General features: G+C 37.0%; 2 pseudogenes; both read left to right on the top strand.

Moving 5' to 3' along the window:
• The window catches only part of LOC106330791, a 10,370-nt pseudogene extending 7,034 nt beyond the window's left edge, over window positions 1–3,336 (top strand).
• Window positions 3,337–4,466: 1,130 nt separating this feature from the next.
• On the top strand, window positions 4,467–6,027 carry LOC106332771 (annotated as a pseudogene).
• Window positions 6,028–8,099: the final 2,072 nt, after the last annotated feature.

Genomic DNA, 8,099 nt, shown 5'->3' with positions numbered 1-8,099 from the left:
GCCACAATGAATATTGTCTCCCTGACATTCCGAATGGACTAAATCCATCTGTGCATAATCCGAGATACACATTCTGGCTATTGCTAGCGAATTCCAAATGTACTTTGTTAAAATGTTTTCAGGCTCTTGCATCTGATGGATGAGTCATCTCACCATCCGTCTGAGTATGCTCGGCATGCCATCTCATCCTTTCGGCAGTCTGCTCAGATTGGTACAATTTTTTCAATCTGTCTGTAATTGGTAGGTACCATATCCTTTGGTATGGTACCCTATTACGTCCTCGTCCTTGCAGCTTGAATCGTGGCTTCTTGCAGAATCGACATTTTTCTAACTTCTCATCATCTCCCAGTAGATCATGCAATTGTCGATGCAAATGTCTATCATCTCCGAAGGCAACCCAAGACTATAAATCAGTTTCTGAATCTCATAATAAGAATCAACAGACACATTGTCTTCGGGCAAATAATCTTTAAACAAGTGTGCCCATTCATTCATGCAACTTTCAGGTAGATTGTGATCAGTTTTAATATTCATCATTCTAGCAGCCAACGACAATTTAGAGAGACCTTCTCTACAGCCACTGTAAAGTGGCTGGTTCGCAGCATCTAACATTTCATAAAAACTCTTTTGCATCTATGTTAGGTTCTTCATCTTCATCATGAGCTACGAATGCATCAGCTACCATATCATGAACCCTATCATAATCTACCATCTGCTCCTCCTAATGGTAACTATATTCATTATGCAAATGATGATCAACCGATTCTTCCTGAAAATTGCTATTACTACTACTAGCTTTATTCTCATAATTATAACCTTCTCCATGTTGATATAGTAATTTGGCGTGAAACCTCTATTTATTAAATACTTCCAAACATTTTCACGATTTACCAATTTCGAATTGTTGCATTTCCGACAGGGACATAACATCTTACCGCTTTCTTGGGCGAGCGGTGTGGAATCTGCTTGATGCATAAATTTCTCCAGCCCTTCGTGGTATTCTTTTGTCACTCTCCCGTTAGCATTTCTGTGCATATACATCCACTTCCACAACTCGGAAATATTCCTCGAGCGCGACATTTTTTTTTTCTTTCCAATTTTTATTTTTTTTCTTGTTGGTATGTTTAAAATGATGTTCAAACGTCCATATTTATAAGAAATTTTTGAATCTGGTAGTTGAAAGTTTACTAGGCATTTACGACGAAATTTAGTTAGGTAGCCGAAACAAAAAACGTGTTCCAAGTACAAAGTTGGTGGACTCGAAGTTTTGTCGTTAAGTAAACGTAAAATATTTTCTCGTAAAGTAGACGCTAATGTTATGTCGAGTTTACGAGGAAACCATTTTTCCTCGTAAAAACCACGTTATGTTACATCGTTTTTACGAGGAATTCGTTTCGTCGTTATTTTACGACGAACTAACGTTGCTTTTAAATTTCCTCGTAAGATACTCATAAAATCGACGTAAATTTACGAGGATTAAATTTCTTCGCTAATTTTCGTCGCTATAGTTGTGTTTTCTTTGTAGTGGAGCTTGAAGAGAGCGTTACCATGCAATCATGGAGGAAGTAGAGTCATCATTACTACGCGTATCAGAGCCGTGGCTGAAGGCGTGGAGGGGAAAGTATATGCCCATAAATTAAGGTTCTTGACTTTTGAAGAAAGTTGGAAACTGTTGCCTTCAAGAATATGGAATGGGTTGATGAAGATCTGCAGAGAATTGGAAAGGAAATGGTTCAAAAATGCGGTGGATTGCCGCTTGCTATAGTAGTTCTTACTGGCCTTATGTCTGAGGAAGAGGGCAAACGAGTGGAAGCATGTGTGTGCCAGTTTATGGCGACGCTTAAAGGATAACTCTATTCACATCTCCACTGTATTTGATCTGAGCTACAAGGAGCTAAAACTCTGCTTTCTTTACCTTAGCGTCTTCCCAGAGGACTATGAGACCGAGGTAGAGCAGTTGATACACATATTTGTAGCAGAAAGATTTATACAAGAGGATGAAGGGATGATGATGGAAGATGTGGCTCAGTACTTTATCGAAGAGCTGATAGACAGAAGCTTGGGTGGAAGCAGTGAGAATAGAGAGAGGGAAAGTAATGTCTTGTAAAATCCATGATCTTCTGAGAGACGTGGCCATTAAGAAAGGGAAAGAGATAAACTTTGTACACGTTTACAGTGGGCAACATTCTTCTACTACGTGGTAGAAGGGAAGTGGTTTCACTACCTCATCAACAACAATGACCTGTGTGACAGACGTGTGAACAAACGAATGCGATCCTTCTTGTTCTTTGGAAAGAAGAAGGGGATGCTAGGGGGTTTTGTCCAAACCATTACCTTGAACCTCAGGTTACTTCAAGTGCTTAACCTAGGTGGGCTTCTGTTTCTTTGTAAAGGATATGTCCCCTTGAGCTTACCAGATGCGATTGGAGATTTAATCCACTTAAGGTACTTGGGGATCGCTGACGCTGGTAGGAGGAACATCCCAACTTTCATCTCAAACTTACAGTTTCTACAGACACTAGATGCATCAGGATCCATTTATTTCAAGGGAACGACTGATCTAAGTAAGCTCACATCACTGAGGCATGTCATTGGAAAATTCTTCGGAGAATTGCTAATAGGCGACGTAGTTAACCTTCAGACCTTGAGATCTATCTCCTCCTACAGCTGGACCATGAATTGCTTATAAATCTTAGGGGCGTGGAGATCTACGGCCGCCCAGCACGGGTCGAAGAGAGAAATATGTCTGTTCCTTTGAACTTGGCTTCCTTTTCTAAACTGAAAAGTCTTCTTGTCTTGAAACTAGAGGTCAATGCCGTGAAGATATCGACGGAATCCGAAGAAGATGTGATCTTTTTTCCCAGCCTCGAGTCTCTGACACTTGACGGAACAACTCTCAAGGAAGACCCAATGCCTGCTTTGCAGAAATTGCCGAGATTACAAGATCTGGTTCTGAAAGAATGTGAATGGTCGGGAGCGAAGATGAGCATCGGCGAACAAGGTTTCGGTCGGCTGAGGAAGCTTGAATTGATTACAGTAAGATTGGACGAGTTGGAGATTGAAGAAAAATCCATGCCCAGTTTGTTGAAACTAAATTTGGAGATAGAACGAGGAGCAACAAAGCTGCTGATTCCAGATCGATTACAAGCATTTGTTCAAGGTACCTACTGATCATTAGTACCAGCAAAAGAATTGGATCATGCAAGGAAGTCTGAAACTAGTTGGACTGTTTGGTTTGCAACAATAATTGTTTGTTTTTGTATTGTATTTTTATTAAGTTGTGGTTGTACACTGCACATTAAGCAAAGGACGATGAAGTTTGATTCTGTTTAGATGGGAAAGAACAACTTTTGAGGAGATGAAAAGAGGCCCAAAGTCTACGCCTTTTATCTTGATTTTTGGAATAATGGATGAAGACGACAAAAACTGAAAATAAGATAGTTTCCAAACTGAATTAGCCGGTTTAGATCATAAGGTAGGGTTTTTGCCGTGTTCTTTGTTTTTTTTTTTTCCAACAGCCAGCCAGAATACTTAATGATATTTGCCACTGTTCTAAAAATCGGCCGTCTAGGCGCTACGCGTCGCTTTTCCGCTCCGATTTATGCCAAATCGGTTTAAAAAATCGGATATCCGATTTTTTCCGCCTAGACCGCCTAAATGACCGCCTAGGCGGCCGTCTAATCTATTTTTTTATTTTTTTTTATTTTTTTTTTATTTTTTTATTTTTTATTTTTTTTTAATAATATTTTTATTTGTTTATTTGATCTAAAATTTTATAAATATCATTTATATTCGTAATTTTGATGAAAATTACACTATATTAAGTTTATATATTCTATTTGTGTGTTTTATTCAATTTTAAACATGAAAATGTATTAATGTTATACACAATTAAAGATTAACATGTTTTATAACATAGTAAACCATCTAAAAATTCTGCCCCGCATAATTTCTGATTAATCCCCGATTTTTTTGTAGACGCTAGGTCCAACCCGACCGCCCGACTAACGCCTAGGGCGTTCCCGAACTGGGGCATTTGCACACCCTGTGACCATGCTGGATCATCTGATCTGAAGCAAAGACTATTCCTTCTATTCCAATAATCACAAGATGATTTTAGAATTACTGATTTTGTCCAAAACTCAACAGGGATTGTTGATACTCTTGAAGAAATATCCAAAGGTCACATTCACATCAAAAATAAATTCAAAGATAAGGTTGGTATATGTAAGTCACATATGTAGAAGATATTATGACAAATAAAGTTAGGCTCTTTTCAGAGTCCTATTAATTATTATTACTTCCACAAGAATAAACAAACAAAAAAAAACCCTATTGACTTTTTGTGTGACGTCAGTGGTGATCGCATGACTATTGAGGAACCTTCCCTAAATAATATAAGATAATCTTCCAGAGAGAAGATTATCAAATCCAAAGCTAACTAATAATGATATGGATCACTGATTTAGATAGTGCATTGAGAAACGAAATTAAGTAGGGAGAGAAAGGGGCTAAGCGATGGAGAAGAGAAGGATAATCTTAGTTCCATTTCCAGCACAGGGACATGTTACTCCCTTTATACAACTCGGGCAAGCCCTTAGCTTAAAGGGCTTCTCAACTACAGTTGTTCAAGGAGGATCCAATCAAGTAAGCCATATCCCTGGCTTTCAATTTCTCACCATCCCAGAAACCTTACCCTTGTCTCAACTCAAGACACTTGGACCAGTCGAATTCCTTATGAAACTCAACAAAACAAGCGAGGCAAGCTTCAAGGACTGTATATCTCAGTTGTTGCTACAACATGACAACGACATCGCATGTATAATCTATGACGAGCTCATGTACTTCTCTGAAGCTGCAGCTAAAAAGTTCAAGCTCCCTAGTGTCATATTCAGCACTGTTAGTGCTACAAGTCGAGTTTGCGGCAGCGTTTTAAGCAAACTCAATGCTGAGAAGTTCTTGATCGACATGGAAGGTAAACAAAACTAGCTTATTACACGTTATGCACCATGCCCTTTTACTCAACAGAGGATTATTTTTTTACCTTTTAGATCATGAAGTTCAAGACAAGGTGGTGGATGATTTACATCCATTAACATACAAAGACCTACCGACTTCAGGTATGGGGCCACTGGACCGATATTTGGAGTTATGTAGGGAAATATTTAACAGAGGAACAGCTTCTGGCGTCATCCTCAACACGGCGAGCTGTCTAGAGAGCTCGTCTCTATCATGGCTTCAACAAGAACTTGGAATTCCAGTGTATCCATTGGGTCCTCTCGTCACATTACAGCTTCAACAAATTCTAGTTTACTGGAAGAGGACATAAGCTGCATTGAATGGCTGAACAAGCAGAAATCAAGGTTAGTCATATACATAAGCTTGGGAAGCAAAGCTCATATGGAAGCAAAGGAAGTTATGGAGATGGCTTGGGGGTTGTGTCATAGCAACCAGCCTTTTTTATGGGTCATCTCCGAGTCACTGCCAGAGGAAGTTAGTAAGATTGTCTCAGAAAAGGGATACATTGTGAAATGGGCACCGCAGGACCACGTACTTGGACATCCTGCAGTGGGAGGCTTCTGGAGCCACTGCGGATGGAACTCAACCCTTGAAAGCATTGTGGAAGGAGTCCCAATGATTTGCAGGCCTTTTGGTGACGAACAAAAGTTAAACGCAAAGTATATAGAGAGTGTGTGGAGAACTGGGATTCGGCTGGAAGGTGAAGTGGAAAGAGGACAGGTAAAGAGAATGGTGAAGAGGTTGATCATGGATGATGAAGGTGCAGACATGAGGGACAGATCGATTGGTTTCAGAGAGAAGCTTAAAGCCTCTGTGAGAGTTGAAGGTTCCTCATACAACGCATTAGATGAGCTTGTCAAGTTTTTGGAGACATCATGAGGAAGTTGGACTCCACATAGAAATTCCTAAAGAAAGTGTTAAGCTAGTAAACTTCACGTAAAGTAAACGATCAAGCGTTATTTGATATATCATCCCTGATATTGTACAACTTACAAAGGAATTGGTTTGACATGCAAATATATTTGAGAAAACGGTGAAATTGGTGATAGTGAAGAAGAATTTTTTTATTCTTTTCCCACCTGGTTTTCGAACAGGAGATAGTTGAATAAGTCTCTCTACAGTTTGAAACATACACCTCAATGTTGGTTAGCAAAACTAATTAAGTCTCTACGAGAGTACGGATTTCAGCAGGATGATTTCGACTATTCTCTCTTAAGTTTTGTGGACGGTACGACCTTAGAGCATGATTATTGCTAGGACAAGTTTAAGAGTCCTTAGTATTTTTTAATAATATATGAAGATTAAGGACAAATTAAAGGGATAAAAGGAAATGTGTAGAATATTGGTAGGTCCTTAACATTGTCCTTAACCTAGATGGAGAACGACAAGATACATGCAAGACCATGGAGGAAACAAGCCTGCTTTACCTTGGAATCGGCGTTGGAAAAAAGACGAAGTTGAATCGGCGGTGGAAGAAATACAACGATAATTCGCCTTGTATGAGACACCAGATCAATACCGAGATCGAAAGGAAGAGATGACGATGAAGAATCGAGAATCGCCACGTTTCGTAATTCTCCGGTGAATCGCCTCAAGAGTCTCGGTCGCCTTCGAGTGTTTCGCTCTCGAACAAAAATGAGAGTGAATCGGAGACGCCTCTCGGTTTCCCCTTCCAAAACCCGTCGGCTACTATCGTACCGACACATGGCAACGTAGGACGCGCCTCAAAATTCCTTAATTAAGAAACGTCCTATGTTATTACATTCAATTTTGATTTATTTTCGGCAATTAAATGCTAAGGACTTTGCCTAAGATATGGCGATAATCTTGCTCTTATTATCTCAGACAGTTCTCCGGAGATTATTCAACTATTCAAAACAGTATTTGAGCTCTTATTTCCATTCCACATAAAGGATCTTGCCACTTTCATATATTTTGGGTATAGAAGTAGAGTGAACTTTGAGGGTATGTATAAAATATACTCCATCCGTTTTTTAATATAAGTAGTTTTAAAGAAATTTTTATCTTTCAAATTATATGACGTTTTCAGTTTCTATGTAAAATTTATTAACAGTTAATGTTATATGACCAATGATAATATACCTTCTATTTTATTATTGGTTGATTTGTGGTTAAGTAAATAATTAATGATGATTTTGTTTAGAAAATGTAAGAAATTAATGATTTTCTTAATTTATGTGCACAATTCTAAAACGATTTATATTAAAAAACGGAGGGAGTATCAAATAATCTAAGTAAAATAAAAGAAATTCAAATCTATAAAGTTTAAATAATATATACAATATCATGAAATAAAATGCATTTTGTTTTTTAATAAAAAATCTTTCAAAACGATAGATCTAAAAGAAAGATTCTTTAATTAATAACTCTATAAATTAATAAATTATAGATCCCAACATTCTAAATTTATAGAGTTTTTACTGTATGTGTGGACAGTGTATATGAATCACTTTTCCATATACTTAATTAGGATTTTTTTTTTTTGCTATGGAGTGCAATTACTCTATTATTTATATATATGAACAAACATTAATGTCTCCAGATCTTAACTTATTTTACCAAAAATATTTTTTTAACTAGGTTGTTAAAATATCTTAATTTCTCTCCAACGATTTAAATTTATATATTCACAATAGTACCAAATAAATATTTTGAAATATTTATTATATATTTAAATTTATTCCTCAAACAATATAAATAACAAAAATGAACTAATATTGTCACATATATAAATTTTAGTTTTCTCTAACATCATTTTTTGAATAGTAGAAAATTTCATCAAAGTACAAAATATTACAAACCTAAAAGTTTTTTTTGCAATTTTATGTACAATTTAAAAGTATATGAAATTTAATTTTAGAAATATCACCAGTTTTCTCTGGGGTTTTTAATGGGTCAACCAGGATTATGTCACAGATTAATGATATTTTTTTAAAAAAATTTTACCGGGTTTTATCATAACAACATTTTCATTAAATTTGAACTAGATTATATACGGAACACCAGGTTTACCGGTTCAACCGCGGATCCGGGTTGAATATGAAAACACTGAATATATA

Source organism: Brassica oleracea, chromosome C3, assembly GCF_000695525.1.
Source record: "Brassica oleracea var. oleracea cultivar TO1000 chromosome C3, BOL, whole genome shotgun sequence".
In the NCBI taxonomy this organism is placed as follows: domain Eukaryota; kingdom Viridiplantae; phylum Streptophyta; class Magnoliopsida; order Brassicales; family Brassicaceae; genus Brassica; species Brassica oleracea.
This window is presented reverse-complemented; position numbering and strand designations above follow the sequence as displayed.